We start from the raw sequence: 26,191 nt of genomic DNA, 5'->3' as shown, positions 1-26,191 counted from the left end.
GGAATAAGATTACATGAAACCATTCTAATGCTCCTTCTTTCTCCTCAGTGCAGTTCATTAATTATCTTGAGGTTTTGGTGCCAAAAGTAGTGTTTTGTTTTTAAAATATTTAAATGGGACTTCTTGTATGTGCCTTCTGTCGTTATTTCCCCAGCCCAGTGGAGGGTTTGTTAAGTGACCATCAGTGGGTCAAGTACCTCCACCTGCCCCAGGCTCCAGGTGTGTGAGCTGTGTGTCCCAGCTGGGGCTGTTGCCTGAGGACTCTTTCCTGGTACAGGATGCAGGGGGAAGGAATCGACCACCTTCAGTGCTGGAGTCCACCTTGAGCTTGGCAGGAGAAGGTAAGGCAGCCTAAAAAAAATGAGTACACTTGATTTTTACTTTTGGAATAAGGCCTTTGAACTGAAAATTGCAGAGATGCAATGAGTATGAACCTTGTGGTGAATTTGTATCTGAGAGTAAAGCTGTAGCAAATAGTGGGGGAATGGGGGTGGGAAGAGTCCTTGAACTGTCTTTATTTGAATTTTGTCAGAAATAATTTATTAAGGCTAATTTTAAAGGCTGTGTGGACAGATCTTACAGATGCTGAAATGGAGGGATTGCTTTAGCTAACATATGGAAAATATTTACAGATATTACACAATGGTGATATATAAGAGTAAACAGAATGTCAGATAAGCACTGCATTCCTTTATTTTCACTTAAGACTCATGAAAAAAATATATGCCTCTTTGCTAGCAGGGAGAGAGGAGGGCATGTTGGAGGGCAAATGGTTCTGGAGAAAAATGTGCATGTTAAGCAAAGTGAAATATCGTCTTCAAAATCCTTAAATAATTCACATGTCACAGTATCTCCTCTGAAGTCTGTGCAAAAGCTGTTTTTTGTGGAGTAGGAGCTTAGGTTATGGCTCAATTTTCTGTCCACTTCCACTTAAATTGCAATTAAAAGTTAAAATATGACAATTACTTTGATCCTGCTCGTGGTGGCGGTGGGAGTTAGGGTGTGTGTCTGTGCCAGCTGGGGAGGGGGACAGGCCAGCCCCTGGGACAAGTTAAGGCTATTGTTCCTTTCCTTGGCCACCAAGGCAGTACCCAAGGATTTCTCATGGAAGCAAAGGTCTGGGAGACTGAAAGCAGAGGATCTCTCTGTGTGGCAGCTCAGAGAGAGCATCCCTGGGAGTGCAGCACGGAGCGCTGCCTGAGCTTCTGCCCTCGGAGCCCCAGGCAAGGCTGGGACCCTGAGCTTGTCCCAGAGCTGAGCTTAGCTGCTTGAGCTTAGGCGTGGTTACATTTTCCTGCGGTTTTATACCCTTTCAGTGTTTGCATTGCATGAATCTGCCTTTGCCTGCTCCCCAAGCTCCTCGGGATTCCCTGGGAGCATCGCAGAAGAGCAGAGCTGTGCCCTGATGCCTGAGCAGTGACCAGGGCCGAGCAGTGCGGGGTCATTGCTCAGGAGGGGAAAGGCAGGAGCAGGCTGACAGCTCCGGTGGGATGCAGCACAGCTGGGGCTGACCATGCTCTGCCAGCCAGCAGCCAAAGCCATTCCAGCAAACGTGGGCTTGGGTTGCCGAGTTTTGCTGTAGGTTTATTAGTGTGGAGTGGGGTCCTATGTAAATGGCTTCTCATCCTCAGTGGTGAAAGGCTGGATTAGTGATTTTTCTTTTTTTTCTTTTAAGGCACAAAAGATACCTGGTTTTCTAACAGAGCCGATGTTGCTAATATATAGGAAATGCAGTATATTGCTAGCTAAGTGAGAGAAAAATGCATCTTTGACCAAGTATGTTACTAAAGCTGAGATCTTAAGAAATGTTAGCTTGTGCAAAATACTGGTGGTTTGAAACAATGACATTTTATAATGTTGCTGACCTAAGAACTTTCTTTGACTTTTGCTGTTGTTTCTTTTGGATATGCTTAGTTGTTTACCTAAGCAACTCTGGTCATTGAATGAGGTTTCAAGAGAAAAGGTAAGCAGAGGAAAGAAATGAATACAGGCAAATAACTTCTGCTATAACAACTAAATTTCTGTCATTTTGCAACTCTAAGACTATATTAAAGTGTATTGGTTTAGTAAACTTCTTCATGTTTCTAAATAGAGCAGATTGAGAATACTTACCCATACTGAAATGCTTAGGAAGTACCCAAGATTTGTTAGTTTTGGCCCAGGCCTGCAAAGGCAGTCTAATGTCATCATGTTTGAAAAAAGAGGCCAGTGGCAAAGGGTGATTCAAGTGCAGCATAAACTTGGTTAATTTACAGCACAATCTTGGTTTTCACAAAAACCAGGGGAATTGGTACACAGTGCTGGCAGAAAGCCTGAGGCAAAATCTGATTTAGCTGTGGATATCAGGAAGCATGGCGAATGTTTGCCATTGCTACATTCATTTTTTGTTGCTTAACCTTTTTAAGATTATTAAATCTGTATGTTGGGGTTGGTTTGGGTTTTTTTCTTCAGTTTTGCTTATAATGGGTATTTTTAATGGCCAGTCTGTAACTGTGTCTGAGGTACTTTTTATATGACTGTGGTGTGCTCTGCTCTAAGTTCCACTGACAAACACACACCAGGTCACTTGCTGCTTGGTGCTCACTCACGTCAATGCTGGGTCCAATAAGAACCAGCTGTGAATGCATCTGAGCTGTCTCTGATACAGTTCCAAGTCTGGAAAAACTAATTCCTCCCTTTCTTTGCAGACAGTGTTGTGCAATGGCCTGAGCTCACTAAATTCTTCTGTTGTTCAATAGCAAGTAACCTAGGTACCATGTCTGCTTTAACAGCAACTGGCTTGTTGAGGCAGTACATGTTTGGGAGTTTTTTGCACCCTACGCTCTGTTTATACCAAATCGCCTTCTTATGCTGATGGAATTACAAGAAATCAGTATGTCTGTTTCATCTTGGCCACTATTTCCATACTATTTTGCCAGCTAAGCAGACCTGAAAGACACTGTTTTTTTGGCAGAACTCCAGGAATCAGGTTAGTTGTGTTGCTGCTGTACACACAAAACCAGCGTAAGGGAGTTTCTGTTAGCTGCTTATAAACTGCTTTGAGGAAACATTTTATAAGACAGATTTCCTAAAGATGTGAAATGGTACCATGAACCAAGGTGGCTAATTGTGAAACCATACGGAAAATCAAATGATAAAGCAAGAAAAACAAGCCAGGCACTTTGGTATGTGGTATTGTAATGTTTCCTGAAAGGGGTGAGCTTGGCTAGCAAGGTTTCCATCATCATCCCTTTCCTGTTCTACCCACTACACCCCTTGGCCCTGTAGTGCTCTTGCAGGTGTTGTTTGTTGCAAAATACATCTAACCCCCAAGGAGTCTTGAGGGCTGCTCAACATACAATATGCTATTTGTGACAACCAATCTCTATTTCTACTTTTGGAGTGAAAAGTTTGCTGTAGTTTTTCTTCAATAGGTTTTTACAATCTGCCTTAATAATTTTAGTGTTTACAGGTCTGCAGCTGTTGACAGCATTAACTGTAGTGTTTGTTCCCTTTCCTTCTGCAAGTAGTCTGATCTTATACAGAAACATCATCTCAACCACTTTCCTATTTTAGTATTCCAGCAAGCAGTGTTGTTTTCCTGGGCTGTTTATTCTCTGCAGCTGTACTCCAAGGGTCCAAAATGAGGGCTGAAAGATAGAATCAGTTAATGCTTTCAAGTAGTACAACATTAATATTTGTGCTTTATCTTCATAAAATACTAATGCTAAGATAAGAAAATGGCCACAAATATAGTTTACAACAGCACTGTACTTACAGCTTGCAATGTTAGCAACCTGCAAGCTGGTCTATCTCTGTAAGCAAATGGGTATTTTAATTTCTTGTCTCTTTTCCAGTAAATACAGCCTATATTCAAGGACAGGATAATCAGCTCCCTGAGTTGGTGGAACTGCCCTAAGATTTCCAAGAATTACATGCTCACAGCTCAGGACTAGCTTGGCTTGACAAGACTAATTATTAAAGTGAAAAAGCAGTAAGAATCAGTTCTTGAAAGAGCTCCAGTGATCTTGGGGAATGTAGCCCAGAGTTACAAAAAGGAGAAAAAGTAGAAAAGCCAAGGGCTACAACTGGTGTAGAGGCAAAAAGTTGTTACAAAATGAAGGGGTGGCCTGCACAAGGATTCGACAGTTTAGGAAATGACTGTTGAGTGTGAAAAAAGGTTCAGTCCATGCCTGGTAATATACTTGGATTTAGGGTTAACAGAGAGACAAAGCCCCAGTACACAATGACCCAAACCAGAACCTTAATCCTTGTTCCTGGCCTGAGCCCATGACTCTCAGCTATGGCCCTGAGGAATAAGCTACCAGAGATCTACTGTTTGCACAGCCTACCCCTCCCTCTCTTACGTTCCCCTTTCCACCTGGTGTTTCTAACCCTAGGAGTTCCTCTTTACCCTAACACTAACCCCAGAGTTTGGATGTTGGCTGATCAGTACATAATAATGCCCAGTTATGGCCCAGATGAATACTTTAGTATTTACTAATTTTGTGTGGCTGATCTATTATTTTGGTTACCCCTTTGCATTCTGTCCCTGCTTGGAGCTGTGTCTCTCTCCTAACCCTAGGAATCGGTTGAACCTTAACTTGTGGCTCCCAGGCATGACCCAGAGGTCCAGATTTCAAGGTGAAATCCTTGTACAACCCACCCCCTGTTCTGGCAGCCCTTTTTCATCCCACAGCTGTCAGAGCTATTCTTTCAAAGTAATGACTGGGTGGTGATCATCCAGCCATTTCATCATGTACCTAAGAACAAGTACATTAAAAAGAGAAGAAATGCCTTTTCTCCAGGCCTGTTCTTCTTGGCAGATGGACAGCTTCTCTACTGGTCTGTACTGAGACTTGCTGTAGCTACCTCCTGACAGAACTTCACCCAAAACCTCCCTGTCATGGTCACAGTCCATGTTCTTCTCAAAAAATAGCCTCAGGTGGGACAGTATGGAATGTTCTTTCTTCAAGCTCACACTTTCAGACACTTTGAAAAAGTGGTTCTCTGTTCAACAACTTCATTTTACATGTAGCCTTGAAAAAATGATTACTAACTAAAGCCACTCAGCTGGGGACCAAATCACTGTCAAGCCCATGGAAATATGCTAACAAATGTAACGCTGACCAAATGTCTAGTACATCGTGTCACATTTTTGAGAAATGTCACAAGGTAAAATACTCATTCTTTGGCAAGCTGAGGTCTCAACTAGGAGGTGCCAAAGGAATTCACAAAGCTTTGGAAATCTCTACGTATTCCTTTCTCTAGGGAAAGAGAGAACTCAGAACATGATTTCCTTGACTGTTTACATCTGAAAATGAAAGCTGGAAACCCATCAGGGATACAAGAATTTCAACACAGTTTGTTGCCACAATTAGCACTCTGTGGAATATTGATTCTGAAGCTGTTGAACTTGTTCTCAGGGGTCTGTTTTGTAATTTATATTGTAGGGTTTGCATATCATAATCTAACTGGAATTTGCAAGATTTTTATGCAAGTTGATTTATAAAAATCAAGGCTGTGCACTGAGTTTTTTAGACCTCTGCTGTGCTAACTCACATATGAGAAGGGTGTATTCAACAGTCCAGTCACTATTAACTCAAGGAGCAGCAGACAATGCTACCTGGCCTTGGATGACACAACTAAGACCCATTAAGGTATAGAAGGTCATTAGAGCAACTTTTCCTTGTAGTGTTTCTGAGATAGCTGCTGATACAAATGGTGATGTGAAAGAGTGCACTTTGTTTAGCAATTGTACCCCACACTGGACTTACCATACTATCAGGATTATTATTTGATGGTTTAAGATTCTTCCCCTGAGTGGTGTGTTTGGTGTAAGCACAGGTGTGTTGCAGCATGGTATTGTCTAAAGCAGCAGTGCCTGAATCTTCATGCCCTCCCCATTGGTGATCAAATTTACTCTGCCTTGGAAAATAAAGTGGGTCACAGGTCTGAGGATCCTTAAGGATGTTGTACAGTACTCTATCCATCTCCTTTGTTGTGGGCATTTGAGCATGTGAGAGGTTGCCATAGTGTGTGCACTTCCCATCCTCTACGTCCTCCTCTGCCTGTGTTTGGGTGGAAAGCTCAAAGAATTTTATTTTAACAAAAAAGAAAAGGTGTCTCAGGGATATTCAAAATGCACTCTGCTGCATCTGCAGGGAAGAGTTGTTATTTTCCGTGTTGGTGAATCAGCCAAAACCAGCAGCAAGAACTGGTGGAAATGAATTACCCCAGGTAACTGGGGAAGGCAGGTTCTTTTGTTTGAATATGCTGTGAGCATTTGCCATGTCATTAATTACATGGCATCAATTGCCTCTCATTTGTTTGTTCCTAACTGCTTCCCTCAGGCATTCCTGCTCTTAATCAGGCTTATTTCCATACACATTCATACGCATTTTTCTCCTGACCTTTCTGCTGTCTTTTTTGTCTTTTTTTTTTTTTTTTCATTTTACTTTCTTCTCCTTTTTTTAAATTTTAGTTTCTTCTCACAACACCTCTTTGCTTTCTACCTCCATGCCCTGTTGGCTATGGTGTTCAGTTAACACTACATTTCAGGCTTTCTGATCACATCTACTATTATTCATTTTGGCTATCTTAAATTCGTCGTGGATTTCTGGTCTCTGATCTGCATAGCAGTTACTATAGGATTAACCAAAGGTACAAAGACAGCTACAAACAACTTATTATTTTTAATGAAATCTGAGGGTTTTAATGAACAGGTCTCGGAGACAAAATTGAAGAGTGCTGATAAAATTACAATACTTGCCACCATGGACTTTAAACAAACTCTTAATCGGCCTGTCATTTCATACCCCCATTATGGAACAAAAAATAAAGTTGGGTGCCACTTCTGCTCTGAGGGGTTTCTGTCCACCAAAAAGCTCCAGGACAGCACACAGCTTAATATGCAAACTCTGTTTACAGCAATCACTATTTTGTGTCTTTGCTGATTTATATCCTACTTGAGTGAATAATGCCTTGTACAAAAATTGATGGGCAGGTTGTTGGTTGTCCTTAACCTCTGGTGTTACTGAGGTTGTTGAACCATTAAGCAGTGCTGGGAAGAAGTACAAGTTAGGCAGGAACTGGTATTTCATCATGTCACTGTGGTGGTATGAGATTGCTGATAGCCTGCAATGATGGATCAGGACAGTTGGCCTTGGAGAAAGTCTTGCCTGTTTAAGGACTAACGTGAGGAGAGGCAAGATAGCTGTCATGCTTCCAGGCTGTTTCTGTATAAGAGAAACAGACCACTGGACTATTTTGCTAGTTAGGATGGAAAGTGTGTTTGGTTTATGTCTCATGTAAATAATAAAAGTAATAAAAGGACACAAATACCTCACCGCAAATGAAGCGGTCAGGAACAAATTTAAGAGAAAAACAAATAGCTGACCCAAGCACATCAACCACTCTGACTTAAATCTGACTTCAGTCTGCAATAAAGGGCTTTACTAGTCTCTATACTTGACGTGTGATTTAAGCACCTAAGGGTTTTTTCCTGCTTCTGGCAAAAACAAGAACTGATGAGGGTAATCGTGTTCATGAATGTCCCTCACTGGGGAGAAGGAGGAGGGTGCCAGGACTCCTCTTGTTCACTCTTGTCTCTGCCCAGAAGACCAGTCAGTGCTTGCTCTGTTAGGAGACACTGGCAGGAGCGTGTGTTTCCTTGGCAGAAATGCAACTTGTTCTACACACACACACAAAATAGTACACAATGTCCTCTTTCCTCAAGCACTGGAAATAAGCATAATGCTGTTTCCTTGCTGAGACATCCAAGCCTGCCTTCCAGCGAGTGCTATGCCCGAGTCCCAGCCCCCAGCTCCACGAACCACTGGCCAGGCTGGGGGCTGGGCTCCCACAGCTGCAGCCCTGCAGTGCTCTAGCCTCTTGTTAGTGCTCCTTCTCCAAGGGAACTGCTGAAGCCAAGTTCAGATTTAAACAGTCTAAGTCTTGCCATCAACCTATATCCTGGCCAGTGGCTTCTGGTGTCTATTTCTTTGAAATGCAGAGCTATTAAACTTATTTAGCTACTTTATTTAGATCAAATGTAGTTTTATCGTGTCTTGTAGGTATGTGAAGGCTGTTGTCATCTCCACACGTAGTCTTTTGTGTAAGTTTTTTTTTTTTTTGGCAATGGTCAATTTTGTTTTTATGAGGACCAATTCATAGTTAGGTGATGCGTTTTTTTTAAAGATAATTGATCTTTAAATATGCGATTTTCTGCCTGTGCATGATTCACAAGGGTCAGCCTTATTCAATGCTGAGAAAAACACCATAGACACCTTCTGCTGATGTAAGTTGCCATTAGCAGAAACATATCAAATACATCAGCAGACAACAGGGGTTCTTAAGTGCTTAGGAAAGATTATATTAGTTATTGTACATATTTTAGTTATTACTACATTTCTGACCTTTATTAGATGATTACTTCACACAAGAAAATTCGCAGGCCAGCGGTGCTGCACCAGTGCAGCATGTAGGGACAGCTGTCTCTTTGCTTTAGGAAGAAATGTATTAGAACTAAAATCCCATCTTTTATAAGCATTTGGTTGTGAAAGAATCTACCTGGGTAATTCCTTGGGAGGAATGTATTTTTGGCGTGCAAAAAGAAGCAAAAAGTTTTCAAATCCCTTGGCCTGAAATGTAGTGCTCCAGCTGGGTGACACTGCAGGGTGCCCCCCTGGCTGTGGGTGCCAATGGGGAAAAAGCTGAGACAGAGCAGACTACCAGGGTTTGTCTGAAGACATTTTTTCCAGATACAAGGAACTATAATTTTTCCTGGCTTTCTTGAAATGCTGAGTGCTAAAGTAAGTGTTGTAGATGGAAAAACTGAAGGAGAATACACAAACAACAGATCAAGTGGAGTGGAGGTGAAAATTTCACATTTTAGGTTTCCTTCAGAATTGCAGGAATAGATTAAGAAAGATGAGGATAAAGATGATGATACATTAGGAAAAACAAGAGAGAAAAATCTGTGGGATACATATTACCCCCAAAGAAAAGACACAGTCCTTTTAAGTCACAAGAACAAAATAATTTTTAACTGAGTACAGTAAATCAGGTTTTCAGGATAGAACAACTAATTTTTGAAGTCTGAGGGAAGCAAAAGTTCTGTGATTTGGAAGACAGGGCCAGGACAGGATGGTACAGCCTGCTTGCCAAGACAGAGCTTCCTCGGACATGTGTCTTAAGCCACTGATCAATCAGTTCTTGCAGTCTTCTTGAAAATCTCTCTGTGGAATTTTTTTAATACATACTCCTCACAATTTATACTATGGTTGAAAAGGCAATTATAAATAACTTGTGATTACAGATAGTTCTCTATAGTTAACTTGAGTTTTATGTTATAAAATTTAAGTGGCTTGGGACACCACTTGTGGACAAAGTGCTGTCTCCCTAGAGGTCCGCAGAGGTGTTGGAGTTTCCCCTGGTAAGTGGGAAGGAGTATCTGGTGCTCTTTTCTCATACTCTCTTTGGGAATGTGCTGGTCCAAGAGCATGTTAGATACGTTAGACCTGAGCACCCTGCAAAGGCTATCTTCTCCCTTCTCTGTAAAATCTCTTGGAAGGTGTGTGTCAAGGTGGATATGCCCATGCTGGAATTCTTAGTTCTGTGGGCCATGTGTCCAGAATACTGGAGGGGTGCCTCCAGTTGTATCCTGGAATTTTGAAAAATTTTGAAAAGAAAAAAGCATGAAAAACATTAACTCTACTTAATTCAGAAGTGCATGTTTAAGCAAAAATATTCTAACTGAAATGAGGCCTGGGAATACACAAGCTATTGAGTCACCTTCCATCCCGACATTCCTTCTCTTTCACTCTTACCACAGCACATTTCCCTCGTAAGTGAAGGCACTCTGTCAGCACTTCATTGCAATTAGCTCAGTTGCACTGGGAATGGCTTTTAACGAGGCAGCTTGATCCTGCTTGGTCTCAGGAGTGCAACTGACAGTGAGGAGTTGTGTGCAATAGATGCAAAGATAAAGTTTGCAGGAAAGTGTGAGCATTGTGTAAATAATCCTGTAGAACTGATGCACATATTCTGGATAGCAATTCATGCTAGAAGTTTAATTTGAAGGAAACAGGAAAAGAGAATTATCAACAGCTTGAATCTGATGGTTGCTGAATGCTCTCAGTTCCCTATGGGGCTCAAAAAGCTGGTTCTTGTTGCTTGTTACTATTCCTTCTTTATTCAGTATTCTCCTGTGAGGTTTTATTGTATCTTTATTTATTGGCATGGTTTTTGCCTGGGATATTAATTGAAACCTTTTTTATAAACAAGGCATGCATGCATGTTAAGCATGGAGGCTGCGTACCCACAAAGGCTACAGGGAATTTTAACCAGAAGAGTCAGAAGTGCCACAGCTGCCCTGGACTAAGGCTCCATTGGGTTGGGACAGACTGTTGTGCATGCAAGGCAGCTGCCTTGGGAAATCCACTGTTTGCTTAAACTGATTTTCGGGAAAAGAATTGGTTTCTTGGGAAAGAGCATTTGTTAGTGTGAGATTCCAGACCACACTGAGGAAAAATTGAGGAAAAGGATATTTTCCCCTTTGTTTTAAGGGGAAACAAGTTTTCAAAAGCAGAATCAAGTTCTGAATGCAGAGCAATGCTCCATGGGACTGTGTGTTTTCTGCACCCCTTGGCTTCACCAAGATATCCAAAATGTTAACGGGTTCTTAGTCTGACATTGCTAATGCTAATAAGAGCTGACAGAATGCAACTTTTCTCTCACTGAAAGCCTCTCTTAACAGCCTTGTGCAAAGCTCTCTAAAGTCAGTGGAAATGTTCCAGCTAACCTCAGTGGGCACTGAGCCAGGTAATCCATCACATCTGTCCTAGTCACCTGCGGATGTGCATAAATAACATGCAGTAGAACGTGCTTAAACTGTGCAGCACAGTTCAAGAGTTTTTAGAATCTGAGTGCAGACAATTGCAGGGTGTAAAATGATGCCTCATTGCCTTGCTCTCTACAGCACTAGTGCCAAGCTGTCCTTCGATTTTGCTGAGTACAAATTTGCTTTATAAGACACTACATTAGGTAATGTGCCATGGGGACAAGGTGCACTTCAATGTCTGAGCAGAGAACAGAAATCACAGCTGCTAACAGGCTTTCAGAGGTTAAAAATTGCCTCTAAAGCAAGGCTTGTTCAGGGAAAGAAAGATGCAACTAGTGATCAAACAAGAGGTGATCATGCTGTTCTCCATACAGCACGACAAGTGGTTGAGAGTGATTTCAGCCCTAAGATGTCTGTACAAAAGCTTTTTTGAAGATCCCAGGCAACTCATCTTCGCAAATCCAGTCTTAATCAAGTTATGAGAAGTATTACTTAACCTAAAGATGTCAAAAAATTTGTGTAGTTAAACTAAAATGATGGAAGAATAAGTTATGGCAAAACACCATGTTAAATGAAGGTCAGGTTGCTCTCTTAATCAAATAACTTTGCCAAATATTTGCTAAAATAGGACAGACTCTTGTAAAAGTATAAATAGTTTGTTAGTTATTTAAATAAAAGATCCTTACAAACCTTATTTGGTATGATTCTTTGATATTGTCTATGAGGAGGGTTTTAATAGCAGGATTTCCACTGTGATTTTTCACTAGTGAAAAGTAATTTTTCTTTTTTCCTGGCAAAGTAGATTTTCCCTATAAAAATCTGATAGAAAATATACTACTTTGTAAATAATGAGACTGTAAATGCGCCATATGTGAACTTCAGCACTAAATAAATATTTAATTAGAAAGGGTGTTGCCATTTGTGGGTTTTGACTAGATATTTTGTTGCTGTTTTGCAATCGGCAAATTCTGAATCCCTGATAAGGAAGTACTTAGATATGCACAGAGGAGGGGGAATGTTCTGGAAGAGAAAGCTTGCAGCCTTTTGTCCAAACATGTTCTTTGTGCATGCTTGTATTTGCAGAGCAGGATATGTTCAGAACAGATAAGACAGAATTTTTTAAAGGTAATATTAGAGAATATACATAAGAAAAGGTAACGTGAATATTGAGAGTAAATGTGCACATTTTCAGTGTCCCTGATCTTGTGGAGTTGGGAATGCCTATATTCATGTCTTGCTCTGTCCTGTTACGTACATTTCACAACATTCCTAAAAGTAAACCCACAGAAAAGAGTCAGAAGATACAAATTAGTCTCTAGTAGTATGGAAGTCCTGCATAAGGAAATTTAGGAATTTTAAGAAACGAAAAGTAAAGTATAATTACTTTTGGAGACTTCTTAATATGTGGGAAAGAGCAGAATTCTTTGATCCAGTTTTGGTGCCGTAGGTGTGAATACCACACATCCAGTACAATTACAAGTGGGATAAGGATGGGAAAGTGGCAAACATTACCTAGTGTGAATGGATAAATCAGAGAGCATCCCTGGTGAAAAATTAGGCAATGATTGTTCACCAGGTTAACCTGGATCATCTGCTTGGTTATATATATCAAGTTTTGGCAACCACGGTCCAACTTAGCCAAACAGGGGACCCTTGGGACAGCAAATGTCCCATGAAGAAGGTTGGATTGTGTTAGAGAGAGATTAAAACAAAGACTCAACAGTATTTTCAGCCACTCTGTGCACGAAAAACAATTTGGCCTGCAGTATTGAACGCTGAACTATCTGGCTGCAGATTTGAAAATAGTATTATGTCCATATAAGTTTTGTTGCTATTTTTAGTACTCTGATTGTGTAATATGCAGTTGTGATGGGGAGTGTTTATGTGGGTCATACCTTTGGCTTTGGTAGAAGTGGGAATAAGTTTTACCAACACTATCAACTTCTACTTTCTAGTTTTCCTCTTTTTGCCCAACCTTGTCCAAAGCATCTACAGGAGTTAGGTGCATATTGCACTGAGCCATGCTCACAATATAAAGACATTAATTTCTTTCTTGATGTGAAAATGGCCTACTCTGAATTGATTTCAACTCCACAGTAATTGCTGGAACTATTGGAAATGACTGAATCCAAGAAAAGTCTGAACCTAGTGTTCTCCAGGCAAAGTCAGAAAACCAACCAGAGTCCCAGCTGCAAGCCACCAGAAGCTAGAACCATGAAATAAAATTGGGGCTGCTCACTTTATTTTACAAAGGCTCCATCCCGACCTCCTGCCTGCTTACACATCATAAGGAGTAATAAGATATAAAATTATTTTCAGTTGAAGATCAATTCCATCCATACAACCATAAAAAATGTGGAGTATGCTTCATTCCCTGCAGTCACCCAAGAGGAAAACGAAGATAGCTAAGAGCTGGGCTGCCATCTAACTCTAAGCATAATATCCTGTAACACTGTTTCAAAAGTCTGGAAGTATTCCTGCTATGTGATCAGATTATTTCAGTCCAAATGATACCTAAGCAAGTGAGTCAATAAAGAGATTAATCATAGATGAAGCAACAAAAAACATGACAAAAAACTGAAAAAGGACCAGTAGAAAATGGACACAAAACATAAGGAGTGCAAAACCATAGCAACAGTCAGTGTTGCTGGCTACAATAGGCTTGTGTTAACTAGAAATAGAACTAAGTAATGCAAGGGATTGGAAAATAAAAAGATAAAGGCAGTTTCAGAATTTTCTGTTGTAAACCATGCCATTTATGGAGTAATACATCAGAAAGCAGTACAGTTTAAACAAACAGTGTAAAAAGATGGGAATAGATAATTCTGTGAACGAAATGCATTCTACATTTTAAACTATTTGATGAGAGAAAATTCAAAGTGTTAGCAGTTTTTTGCTTAAAAAAGAAAATACTGCTGATGCAAGCAGATGTGCAGGATCTTCCCTGTGCAAACATCTGTAAAATAATCAATCATGGATAAATGGCAATCTTTAACTGCTTATAAGAAAGGCAATTTCAGTGCTAAAGCCTTGTGAAATGTAATGGCGAAGGGAGATGTCTTTTTCAGAAAAAGAGAGACAAGCTATAGTGGCAAACTTGTAATACTTGAAAAACTAGGGAAAAAAACAGTAAACCTGAAAACAGACAACAGAAAAGAAGGTGAACAGCAAGATTTTTGCAGTTCTGTTAATGTGTTTCAAGGGGCTGGGAGTTTGTCAGTACAATGTACTATGTGCCTCTACTTCAGGAGATATTAAAGCCTGAACATGCCTTATACCAGTAGGTATTCCCAAAGAGTTGAGGTTGTGTACGTGGAAATCCAGCCAGGTGTTGATGCCAGGCTTCAGGCTTTCTGCTCACAGGTTTCCTAACGTACCTCTGGATGGATTTCTTGTTATTTTATGTATACTTGTATACATAATACAAATAGTCCCCTTGTGGGCAAGAAATCTAGGTCTATCTTATGGACCAGCTATTAAAAAATCTTAGAGGTTTCTACTCTTTAGCAGTTTTGGTAGAAAAATCAAAAGTGGTGTGTGGATAAACAAGATGTAGATGTACAAAAAGTACAATCACTAAAACCTCCTTAGTGCAGGAGATCAGACCAAAACCCAAGGCCTACTAGGAGAAATGTATCAGTTGTTTAACTGAAGGATGTGTTGAGGGAAAGAACATGCTAGATGGGGTAATAAACAGCTGGGACTCATTGGATTGTAACACTCAAAGCGCCAGACAATAGTGTCAGAATTTCTGCAAAGCCAAGAAATCCTCAAGAGACAACGTTCATCTGCTGACTTGAATGGAGCAGTGGAAAGAATAGCATCAGCCAAATTACTTTCACCTAGATTTCTTCAGTGAATATTATTTGATAAGGAAAATTCTAGAATATTCACTATAAGTAAATTGTTTGCACAACATAACTTCCCATCTTTTCTTAGTGTCCTGCATCCAGTGTTCTTCTGAATGGAAAGTTTTGGTAGGGACACAATATGTTTTGAGAAAAAATTCCAGAAACACACAAAAGCAGCATGCTAAATCAAATATTATATCTTTGGAATTGAGACAGCGCTTTTTTTTTTTTTTAATAGATAGACATAATTGATACTGGGAAAGTACAGAGATGGGAAAGCCTGAAACAAACAGGAAAAGTTGAGCACCTCTAGTCTTGCTAGTGCCCTACAACACCGGAGATGCTTCTTGCATGTTTACTTTCATGTGGAATTCCTTGTTTAATAATGTAGGCAAAACTGCTTTGCTATCTTTTCAAAAGTGAGGATGGATGGGAAATTGAGCTGGTTTTAAACCACCTTGGCAGTGTTGTTATTTTGTCCAAAAATCAAACTCTTAATTAGCTATTTCTGTTCTGAACTTCAAACTTCAGCATCAACACAGATGCAGTCGTAGTACCAGTTAAAAAAAAAATCTCCAGAAAAATATGATTTCAAAAGCACTGAGCAGAGAATATGATTTCAAAAGCACTGAGCAGAGAACAGATAATTTGTATTTTTAAAAATTGCAAACAAGGAAAATGTAGAACTGCTGTTCTCTATATATGCATATGGGGGGTTTTGATGTGTCCTTTTCAATGGCTGTGTGTTATCCATTAATTCAGATTAAATGAGCTTGAAAGTATAATTTGATAAATTTTCTCTTCTAGTAAGGTCTATTAGAAAAAAAGGATGTCTCTCACACATCCTAGCCCCTTTATCCCCTCTGTGCTCTCCTTACAGCTCATTATCCCCTAGGTTGTGCTCGTGCAGCTGTGTGATGATCTGCCTCTCTGAGGTGACACAATGGGGTGCTCCATTGTTTCTGTGGTTCACTTTGCAGCAAGGTCAAAAAAGCAGCTGTGCCAGTGTGAGAGAATGGGTGTGTGGGAGGGCAGAAGATGTTCTTCTGCAGGAGGGATCCTCTTAAACGAAGAGTGTTTCTGGAGGAAAGGTGTTTTTGCTGCATCCTTCAGGCATTACATCTCAAGAGTTTGAAATCTGTAGATTACTGTCACAATCTAGAAAGTAAACATAGTGAAACCTACAGTTGGTCATACCATACATTTTATTTTTTCAAGTCATCCTACTAGTGATTTAAGGAAACTCACTGAAAACTATGTGCTGTATTCTGGCCATAAGGGTCTATGACATTTCTCCATAGGACATAGGGATTATCCTTCAATTCCTATCTTATTTAAGGTTTAACTTGAAACTGAGCTGCTGTTGGGGACTACAGACAGCTCAGTCAAATCTATTCTGGAAGAAAGCACAAAGAAATTAAGAGATTAGTCACAGCAGCTTGCCAGGAAGCTTTGCCTTATATGTCATACATGTAAGAAATTGCAAAGGGGAACTTTGGAATTATGGAACTGTGTACAGCTATGTACTTGAATAGCAGGAACAGCAGAAGGCACAAGTCAGTCAATACTGGAGTCAGTCCCACAAAGGCAGGATCTGATGGCTGAAAGACACTGTTGTTGCTTTGTACTTCTGATAGAAAATGTACTCTTAGGCAACACTGCTCTGTGATGGCTGGGTCACTATGTGCTCTGACATGTCTCTACCCTGAATGTCTTGTTCAAAGGTTTATATTCAGGAGATTTTGTTTATGACTCATCTTTATCATCTCAGAGGAGGTGGTCTGCACATGGGAGGCTGTACCCAGATGCAGTGGCCTGAGCTTGGTGGTAAGAGTTGCAGAGTTTGGACGATGATCCTGGCTTTTTGTACATTGGAATTCTTCAGGTTGTGCACAACACTTCTGGGGAGATGAAGGTTCTGTGATGAACGTGCATGTGTTACAGATGGGTTAAAGTAGCCTAATCACCATGAGAGGGATGGGGAAACAGACACAATTCCTCCCATGGTAGCTGCTGACATGTAGAGTTGGGCAAAATTGGATTCCTGATATATGCTGGTATCTCATTTAATGTATTATTGTTGTTTATATTATTATTTGGTTTAGATTTATAAACCAGCGTACTGAAAAAATATGAGATTTTTGTTGGTTTTCCCTACACAGAAACACCCACAATTCTCTCTGTAGTATACTATCACCTTCCTTTAGGGCAACTGTTGTCAGGAACAATCAGTATGGCCAAGTATTTCCCACTGCCTCCACCCAGTCAGGAGGTTGTTGAATAAATCTGATTTAGCCTGCACTCAGATGGAAGCTGGATACTGAGGGAGTTTGGGTTTTTGCCTCCTATTCATAGGTAGCTCAAATAAATAAATAGACTTGTTAAACTTAGAAAATCTAATTGATTCCAGCTTCAGAAGTGCAAGAAAAGGTCTAGAGAACTAAAAGTCTTTCTCTTTGATTTTTCTCTGTGAGACAGTAGCTATAAATATTTTCATTTAGAATTTAAATTTTATGAATGCTGCTGATGATAAAAATCAATTATACTCAGGCAAATTGTACTCTTCCCTATGAGGACCATTTGATAAATTAGCTTTTTTTTTTCTCCTGAAATGAAAATTTCCTACCAAGACGCTGGCCAGAACTTTTCACTTCCAGGTTTTGGACCAGGGACTTGAGCTACCCCTTACCTTATCAAATATCTATTTGACAAGATGCATCCTCGAAGGAAATTAAGAAAGTTAAACTGAAGTAATCTAATACAAAAATTGATTGATTATGGGATAAATTTTCTATGCTAAGGAAAATCAGCCCTGAGGATTTGCAGCTATTCACTGGGAATCTTAGTATGATACAAACAGATTTGGGTTAAAAGCCAGACATATAACAGCTGTGTTGTTGGAAAATTAGGAATCTTACTCTAAATACTTTAAGCCAAAAGAAATGTTCTAAGAAATCTGCTATGCTTCAAAATTGTCTCATGTGAGCGATTTCATTATCTTGAAGGGAGCAAGGACTATTTAACTGTTTCTAGATCTCATCCTTAATTGGTGACATATTTATATCCTGAGGAAGAAAAAAATCAGGAAACCCTTGTATTCTATAGATTCTAATTGAAGTTACTAGTGTCACTTACAAAAGTAACTCTTTTTGAAATACAAAACCCCTATACCTGTCAAAAGACAGAGAGGATTTAATTTCCAACTTCAGCAGAATGAACAGATTTAGTTATTTCTTAGGGTTTTTAAAATTAGTAAAGCAAGTGGGAAATGGTGGGTGGAGGAGCTTGTATTTCACTTTCTACCTTAGCACGGGAGGAGCTCCATCAGTTGGAGCCCACGGTGGTGACTCCTGCTCCACATCACAGGGAAACAGCAGAGAAGCAGATGTGAGCTACAACATCGTAGTTTAGCAGAGCAGACAAGTGGAGCTACAAGTCAGTGTGTTGCATTTTCTTGCAGCAAATGGGTCACCCCTGTAAGAAACAGGGAATATAAGGATGTTAATTGCTCATCATGGACTCCATGCCGATGAACTCTGTTCATCATGGACTCATCAATACTGAAAAGAGAAGACATTTACCAGTAACCTGCTGAGTGATGCAGTGGTGAAACCCTCAGACTGGGAAGAAATGATCATACCTCAATCCTGCTTCAGTTATGAAAAGCTGCTCTGTGTTCAAGTTTGAGGAAAGTCATCTCTGCTTGGAGAGGCACAAATGAGGAGGACCTCTAATGAGTTATGAATTCTACTACATAACAGTTTCTGACAAGTGACACTGGTGGTAATTGGACCACTTGCTTGGGTATGAAATGGGTTGAAATTTAAAGGGAAGTGGGATTTGGAAGGTCTGGTCTTCCGGCAACAGCAGGTGTGTGGATTCTGCCACCAATATAATAGGAATGTCCTTTGCAGGGATTTTTGTATAGATTGAACAATTCTATTCTGCCTCCTGTACCAGGTAAACTTAAAAGAATTTACAAATTTGTTTGTAAAATGTATTCAAAACCATCCAAATATCCATCTCCCCCCTCCAGAGTTCCCAAGGGTGGAGATAACACTGCCTTGAGTAGGCAGTGTGAAACTTATTATCACTGTTATATTCAAGCTTTCATGCAGAAAGTGAGCCACATGTCTTGGAGTGGAGGAGTGGACATGTGTTTCTACGTTTCCACTGGGAAACATGGCTGTTCATGATTTGGAACAGCAATTCAGCCCAGTTCTTTCAGGGGCAGAGGATTTGCAAATATTTTCTGAATTTAGTGTGTGAGATCCCCTATGGAATCTCTTGTTGCTTAATGCACTCCATTTTCACAATGCTCTTGAGTGCTCAGAGAGGGCAGGTATCTTGCCAGGGTCAGTGAGCCTGTCCCAGCCCAGGACTCTGGGGCTGGGCAGTCTGTCCTGAAGCAACATCTCCAGGTGTTTGGAAACATTTGGGGTCCTTGGTGCCAGAGCTTGAGAACAAGGCAGCTCTTTGTAGATCCAGTGCTCCCAAAAGTAAGCCCAGCTCCCCTTTCATTCCTCATAGCAGACACCTGATTAGAAATCAATCAGTTTGGAAATATTTTGAGCATAGAGAAGCTGGGATAGGAGTTAGAAGAGAAGAACCAGGGCAGGCTGACTTTTTTGAGTCACGTTCGGTTGGATTCCTGATTTTGCATGTTCTGCTACAGCCCAGTGATGCACAGGCGATTTGAGAACAGTGACCACTTGTAGGTGTAATATGGTGTCCTGACCTACTTTAAAATACTTCATTTCAGCTGGGCCCCACTCTGCTGGCTTGGCAGGAGGCTTGCTCCAATGTCTGCCTTATTTTCATTTCTCAGACTAACTCTTTAGTGGAATAATTACTGTACAAACTCCAAAGCACAGCAAGCTGCTCTGCATTCCAGTTTCACAGGAAGTAAATTCTGAGCTTGCCAAGTCTTCTCACTCATCTGCGGCTGCTCAGCATCCCAGATTCCTAAGTCTGTTAGCAGGGGGTTACGTAAGAGGCGCACGCCGGGTTTGTGATTTTTATATAGAAAACCAGAAATGAATGAGTGTGATGTGGCAGGAAGTAGCTTGTATGAAAGGCCCAAATGGAGACTGAGAGATGACAGTAATATGTTTTCAATACTAAGTTAAAGCAATGAAACCCTCACTTGAGCAGCAACTCTAAAGTCCCTCAGGCTGATTTTAAAAGGTATAAATGAATTAAACCTCAAAAATTTCATGGTCAATTTATTTGACAGCATGAGCTTAAATTACCCTAACAGCTGGTTTAAAAACTGTTCTCTTAAGAGAGAGACAGAGTCTTAATGCAGCCGTCTTTCTTTTTGGAAACACGATTATAAAGGCAATAGGATTACAATAGTAACAGCCTCCCACAAGGACATCACCAGTTAAGGTCTGAACCACTATGTTGGGACCCCAAGTGCACCCACAGGCCCTGGGGCTGTGCTTCAGCTCAAGCTTTGTCTTTTTTTTTTTTAAGTGTGTTCATCTCCACCCCTGGCCCTACCTCCTGGATGCACCTTGGGTCTGCATTGTGCCCTTGATCCAGCTCCACCTCCTTTTACTACTGACTGGACCCTCTGCATAGACCCTGGACCCAATTTATATCCCTTCCACATTATCAGGGACTGCTGATGTGCCAGCAGCCAGCTCCACCCATCCTGGCCACACGTGGCAAGACTGCAGTTTGGGTATCAGGGGGCTGTCTGCACTGGGCCACCTTGGCCTCTGGCTCTCAGCCCTTCACGGAGCAGCCCTGCTCATGCTGCTCTTCACTGGCCTTCAGTGGCCTGTCCTTGCAGCTGGATAGTAGTTGATGCTCATGCCAAAGGCACAGGAGTGTCCCAGGGTGAGAAACACCAACCACAGTAGTGTGGTGTTGAACTCCTCTGCACCTCATCGAACTGCTAGAGAAGCTGATGGAAATCAACTTCATCTCATGCCATTCATGCTTCTCAGGGGGTAACAAAACTTCTCAAGGTGTCTGACTGCATGTACTCAGACTAAGCTGCTGGACAGCATGTTTCCTGACCTCTCTTTTCAGATAGTATCTTCTTCCTGGATACTGAAGGCATTGATTGCTTCTTGGGATGAGCTCAGGCTTTTGTTTCACAAATTTCCTGTTGATGTGGGGACCAGAGTGAGGGCAAGTTTCTTCAGTGTTCTTCCTGCAGTGTGTTACCAGGCTTTGAGGTTCTTGCTGCAAATCTGAGAATTATTTTATGTGTGGTGATACTTGGAGAACTTCAGAGTTCAACACTTATAATGTTGAACTCTGATAGTTATGTTAGACTTGAACTAACAGAGCTCTTAAGCAAAATACTGCCTCAGTTTCCCCTAAGAAGAAGAGAGATAATACAGGTGGAAACTTTTGGTTTTGCCCAATTGCAGGTGCCAAAGTTGGGGGATCCTTGATCTCTGATGGGAAGGGTTGGAACAATTTTATCTACGTTGTCAGAATGCAAAACAACAGTTTCTGCCTACTTTTTCCACCAAGGACAAGCTAAAAAAAAAAAAAATAGACAAAAAAACCCTGGCAAGCAAGCAGAACAGGCTAGGATCCTACTTTCAGCCCTGCTGCAGTGGAGAGTGGCATGGGTGCTGAGCAGCAAGCTGTGCCATACTAGAACCTGGTGCTGTGTGAATGTTCCCTTTCCTCCTTTCCTCAACCCGTCTGGACCAAAATGTCTCTACTCCAGGGGCAAAACCTTCCCTGGCAGAGCCTACCTGAGCCTTGGAAACTCCATATTTACCTGCCAAGGCTGTCCTCGTGGATCATAGACAGGCCAACCCTACCTGAATCAGGTCTTGCAGTTCCAGCAACACAGCAGTGGCTGAGTTTCAACTGTTTAGAAATGCTATGTAAAAGCAAACTTCTGTTTTGAAAGGAATATATAATAAAACCTTGCTAAATACCAGCAAATATTTTCAGGTGACTTTTGGTTCTTTCTAAATATTAACTAGAATTAGGAGGGAGGAGGGGAAATACTGTGCCTGTCTTGTAGAATGAGAATCAAAACAGAGAAGGGGGGGAGGGGAATTGGTAATAATTAATTAACCAGGATGCTATAGCTCTCATTCAATGTGCTGCAGTGAAAAGTAAATGAAAATCCAGATTATGTCTGAGCACATGAAGAAATAAACAGTTCCTGTGTATTTCAGAGAAGAATGGATTTCATATTGCTGTGGTTCCCAGTCGTTCCTCAATTTACTCAGAGATGGTCATTGTCAGTACATTCTTTAAACATGAACTAAACTCGTTTTTGTTTTGAAATTACGTACTTTTATCATCATCAACACCCTAAGCAAGATACTTTGTAAAATTTTCTCGTATTACAGCTTTATAATCACAAAACCAGACTAAAACACATATATATAAAATTTAGAAGGTCATGAGGTACTGCCAGTATCTTTTGGAAGTAAAGTCTCTGGTTCCTCTGAAAGGATTGTTAACCTGATACTGCAGAATTCTGGTGCCTCAAGCAGTGCCCCATCTGAGCAATCACTTTAAAAGTATGGCTCTCTAGGGATGAGAATAAGAACTATCTTACCTCTAGCATTGTTTATTATTAAGAAAGCTAATGGAAAAATCAGATTTGGAAAAGATATTATGCAGGTTCTGTGCTACTAGAAATCCAGCAATTGCATAAAGGATTTTATTCCTTTCTGCTACAAGTATCCTGTTTCTTTCTTTGTGCTTCACTGTGTCCTCTCTTTGTACAGGGGCAATGGAATTTGTTTGAAAGTCCAAGCAGGATTGCTTGGTCCTTTGTACTGGGCTGACTGGGCAGGTACAGCCAACACTTACATAGGCTGTTAATAATTTTTAGATCTAGTTTTAAAATAATGAGTAGAATAGTTAATAGAAGGAATTTCATAAACAATATAGTATAAAATTTATCTTTTATTCATTTTATAATTTTTTTTGATTTTTTTTTAAACTGTAAATGTGAATGTTTTCCACGGCACTTAAATGCTCCATATTGCATTAGTTCATATTCCTATGGTTCAGATCACTTGCACTTGCATGTGTGCATTTACCCCCATGATAGATGATCTCTTTCTGTGCAGCTGAATTTCTTGGGGAACTAGTATGTTTCAGCAAATTTAACCAGGTAGGAGAGGAGCAATGTGCTTGTCATCACTTCAAATCTCACCTGTGAAAGGAGTAAATACATTCAACCTTTCAGAGAAAGACTTTCTTCTACTGATTCCTCTTAAATGGATCATTTAACTTGCTTCTTCATTGTATGCTTCAGAAACGAGAAAAGACTAGAAAATACCTTTTTTTTTAAATTGTGAATTGAGCATCTTGTAACCCTCTTATCTCTGCCTTCCAAATGATGTGTGCATCTGCAGCAATTTTTTTGAAAAGACAACTCTAAGAAAGAGGTATTTTCAGTGTAACTTGATTAACAAGCCAGTTACTGTGTGTCAAGGAGCACCGGTGAAGGACCTGTTTGCCAGCTTGTCTTTGTAGTCAATAATCTTTTGAGGGAATACACTCATATATTCACAGACTGCTTAGGTACCTCTGGCGTGGATTTTAACCAACACATCTTGCAATCTGTTTCACAACCAGTCTTGTCTCCTATATGTGTTGCTTGCCAACTGTAATTAATGGCCTGAGTTTGATAGGAATGCATGAGCCTGCTCTCTACATACGTCCTAATTCTGGCAAAAGAGTTACCCAGGCCTCAGTATGGACTGTATTTCTGTATTAAATCCTTGCCTGTGCGGGTGCATTCAGCAGGCTGTTAAGATGGCTGCTGGAAACTTATCTTTAAAGCTTTATTGCAAGTCAGACTGTTTTGAAACTTGGCATGCAGCATTTGGAGTGGGTGCAGTTCTTTTGGTTAAATCCGGGTCTGCCTCCTGCTCCCTTTTTATAGCCCAGCTTCCCTAGGGTAGAGGGAAGTACCTAATTGCAAATCTGTCTTGCCAAGTGCTTGGCAACTAGAGCTTCCCCCTGCAGTGGAGTCTATCTCTAAAGCAGATAACGTCCATTGGAAGAACCTGACAATTTAGGCTAGAAAAGGGCAAAGAGTTTTGAAGAACATTTCAGAGATTAAACTCAAGTAACACACTTATTTATAGACATTGTGGTTATGATGCTTTTTTAACATGTCATTGGTTGAAAAGAATGTCTTGTAACAAAATCTGTATTTTCCACTCTCTCTTGCGTTTTTGTCTTTGGCCACTATTGCTTTACTGTGGCATTTTAGGATATTTGGGTGAATGATAATGTTATGAAAACTTTTGTACCTGTGTATCACACAAATATTTCTGTATTTAATTTTCAAGAAACTTACGTGCTTTGTTTGAATCAACTAGATAGCTAGAGTTTGAGAAGTACTTTTATGGCTTTGTGTATGTTACAGAAATCTGGCATCTGGGTCAGTGCTTGCAGAGTGTGCATACCAAGGAGCACATATCAGCAGAGCAGAGGTACAGCAGAATTAAGGGCTTTGGCTTGCTGTGAGTCAGTCCTATAAACCAGCAATCCTGCAGAGTCAGCACAGGCCCCACGAGCAGAAACCTAAACATCTGGTTAACTTTAGGCTTGTGCTTAAGCTTCTTTGACACGAGCTGCTAAGGGGGTGGTGGATTTGCTTTTAATCACTATTCCAAGAGCTTTACTTCACAAGGTTATGCATAGGAAGCACTTTTCCAGCAGGATGGCATTTCTTCCCTACCTTCTGTCTGCCTTTACATGGTGTGGCAAGATGAAGGCATGCAGTCCCCAGATTTGTCCCTGCCTTTTCTTTGTCTTCATATGCTAGCTTTGCAGAGGGGAGAGCCAGCCTAAAAGAGAGCTGCAGCTTGTTCATATAAATATCCCAGCTGGAGAATCAATGGATGCAGAGCTGCTGGGTGCACACCTGTGCCAGTATACTGTGGCTAGCACAGGTCTTTCTCGTGAGACCATTCCGTTGTGTTTTATAAACAAAGATAAAGTTTGAATATTTTTTAAACAGTGTCTCAAGATTTGGATAGTTCAGGCCTGGCCAATCAGGCCTAGGGGGAGGTTTCTGGCTGACCAATCTGGGCGAGCTCTGAAAAGTCTATATATATTGAAATCAAAATAATAAATTTCCTCTTTCTTGCCACACTGAGAACTCGGGTCTTTTTCTCTGCTAGCGGCTCAACAGCGACAGTATACAAATTGCCTACAAACTGCTCAGTGTTGAGATTTCCCTTTTGGCTGGGGTGGCATGTTCAGTAATACCTCAGTGCGTGGGCTGACCAGCGTTTGTGCAGTTATCTGAGGGACTCTGGCTGTGAACACTTGCAGTGGGCTTGATCCTTTACTCCCCCAAGCTATGAAAACAAATTGCTCTTCCATTCCCACTTCATTTTGTTGTTGCCCCTCCTCTATGTTTCTCTCTCATGTATTTTCCTCTGCTTTTTGCCTCTCCAGACTCTTTCTGTACTGATACTAATTATTAGCTGCAGTGGTTTGTATACGTATATTTTAAATATTACTTTATAATAAAGTTCTGAATTAAAATCTCAGTTGTCCTAGTTCTAAGGATAACATGGCCAAAGAGAACCTTACAAGAACAACCATGGCTGAAAATGCATGGGGAAAATTACATTCTTGCCATGACACTGATGTTCTATCTGAAAAGCTACTGGAAAAATAGCACTAGACTGTTGAAGACTTTTGCTTGCACTCTGTTCCCCAAGACAGTGGAAAATATTGCTTTGATCCACCCAAATAAAGGAACTCAGCTTGGAGGCCTCATCTGACTCTTTGGTCACCAGTGAGTTTGGTAAAGTTCTTAAAGATCCCTCCTGTGCTCAGGTCTGCTATACTTAATTACACATTATGAACTTGACAAACTAATTTTTGGGAAGAAGAATGTAGAAATCAAAGGAAGAGAGTGAGAGGGAAACATCTTTTACTTCTCGCTGCTAGAAAGACTTAATTCTGAATTGAGGGGAATAAGGCTTGACAGCAAATGCTATGTTTCTGTTAACAGACCAACAGGATGATCTCCCTCCGAGTGGGAGGATGTTAATGACTCATTACAGTTTGTTTGATGGGAATTGGAATTTATTGTGGTATCTGGTAGTATCCATCTTTCAGTTCTTTGTCTGTTTTGATAAGGAAAAAATCCTGTGCTGCTGTATCCAACTTCATTCCTCCTGATAAATAAGTGGCATATCTTTATAAACCATCAATTACCCTCTGTTTGTCAGTTTTATAAACTGGAAAAGATTAGTGGGAAGAGAAAGGGAGGCTTGCAGCTCGTGTTGTGTGCAGGGCCCTATGGCATCAGGGAGATGGCCGAGCGCTCCTGCTGAGCGAGGGTGGAGATGGACACCCCTGCAGGGCACTGCCCTGCTTCTGCATCCAGATCTACAGCTCCTGCCCCAAACCCGGTGTGGCCCCAGGTGTGAGGGAACTGCTGTGCACAGCACTGCCCTGCTCTCCAGGTCTGGGGAGCTGAAAGGTGCCCTGGGAGAGCTGCCTTCCTTGTAATCACCACCTTGAGAGCCTGCTACAGACAGAG

At 40.8% G+C, this 26,191-nt stretch overlaps 1 long non-coding RNA gene across 1 annotated transcript; it reads left to right on the top strand.

Annotated features, from left to right (window-relative positions):
• Positions 1 to 1,903: 1,903 nt before the first annotated feature.
• Positions 1,904 to 25,124, top strand: LOC146433913 (uncharacterized). Its single transcript, XR_014853618.1, has 3 exons — positions 1,904 to 1,963; positions 24,053 to 24,545; positions 24,813 to 25,124. It is a non-coding gene; the product is annotated as an uncharacterized LOC146433913 (long non-coding RNA).
• Positions 25,125 to 26,191: the final 1,067 nt, after the last annotated feature.

Source organism: Lichenostomus cassidix, chromosome 8 (genome assembly GCF_008360975.1).
Source record: "Lichenostomus cassidix isolate B80296 chromosome 8, HeHo_3.0, whole genome shotgun sequence".
Classification (NCBI taxonomy): Eukaryota; Metazoa; Chordata; class Aves; order Passeriformes; family Meliphagidae; genus Lichenostomus; species Lichenostomus cassidix.
This window is presented reverse-complemented; position numbering and strand designations above follow the sequence as displayed.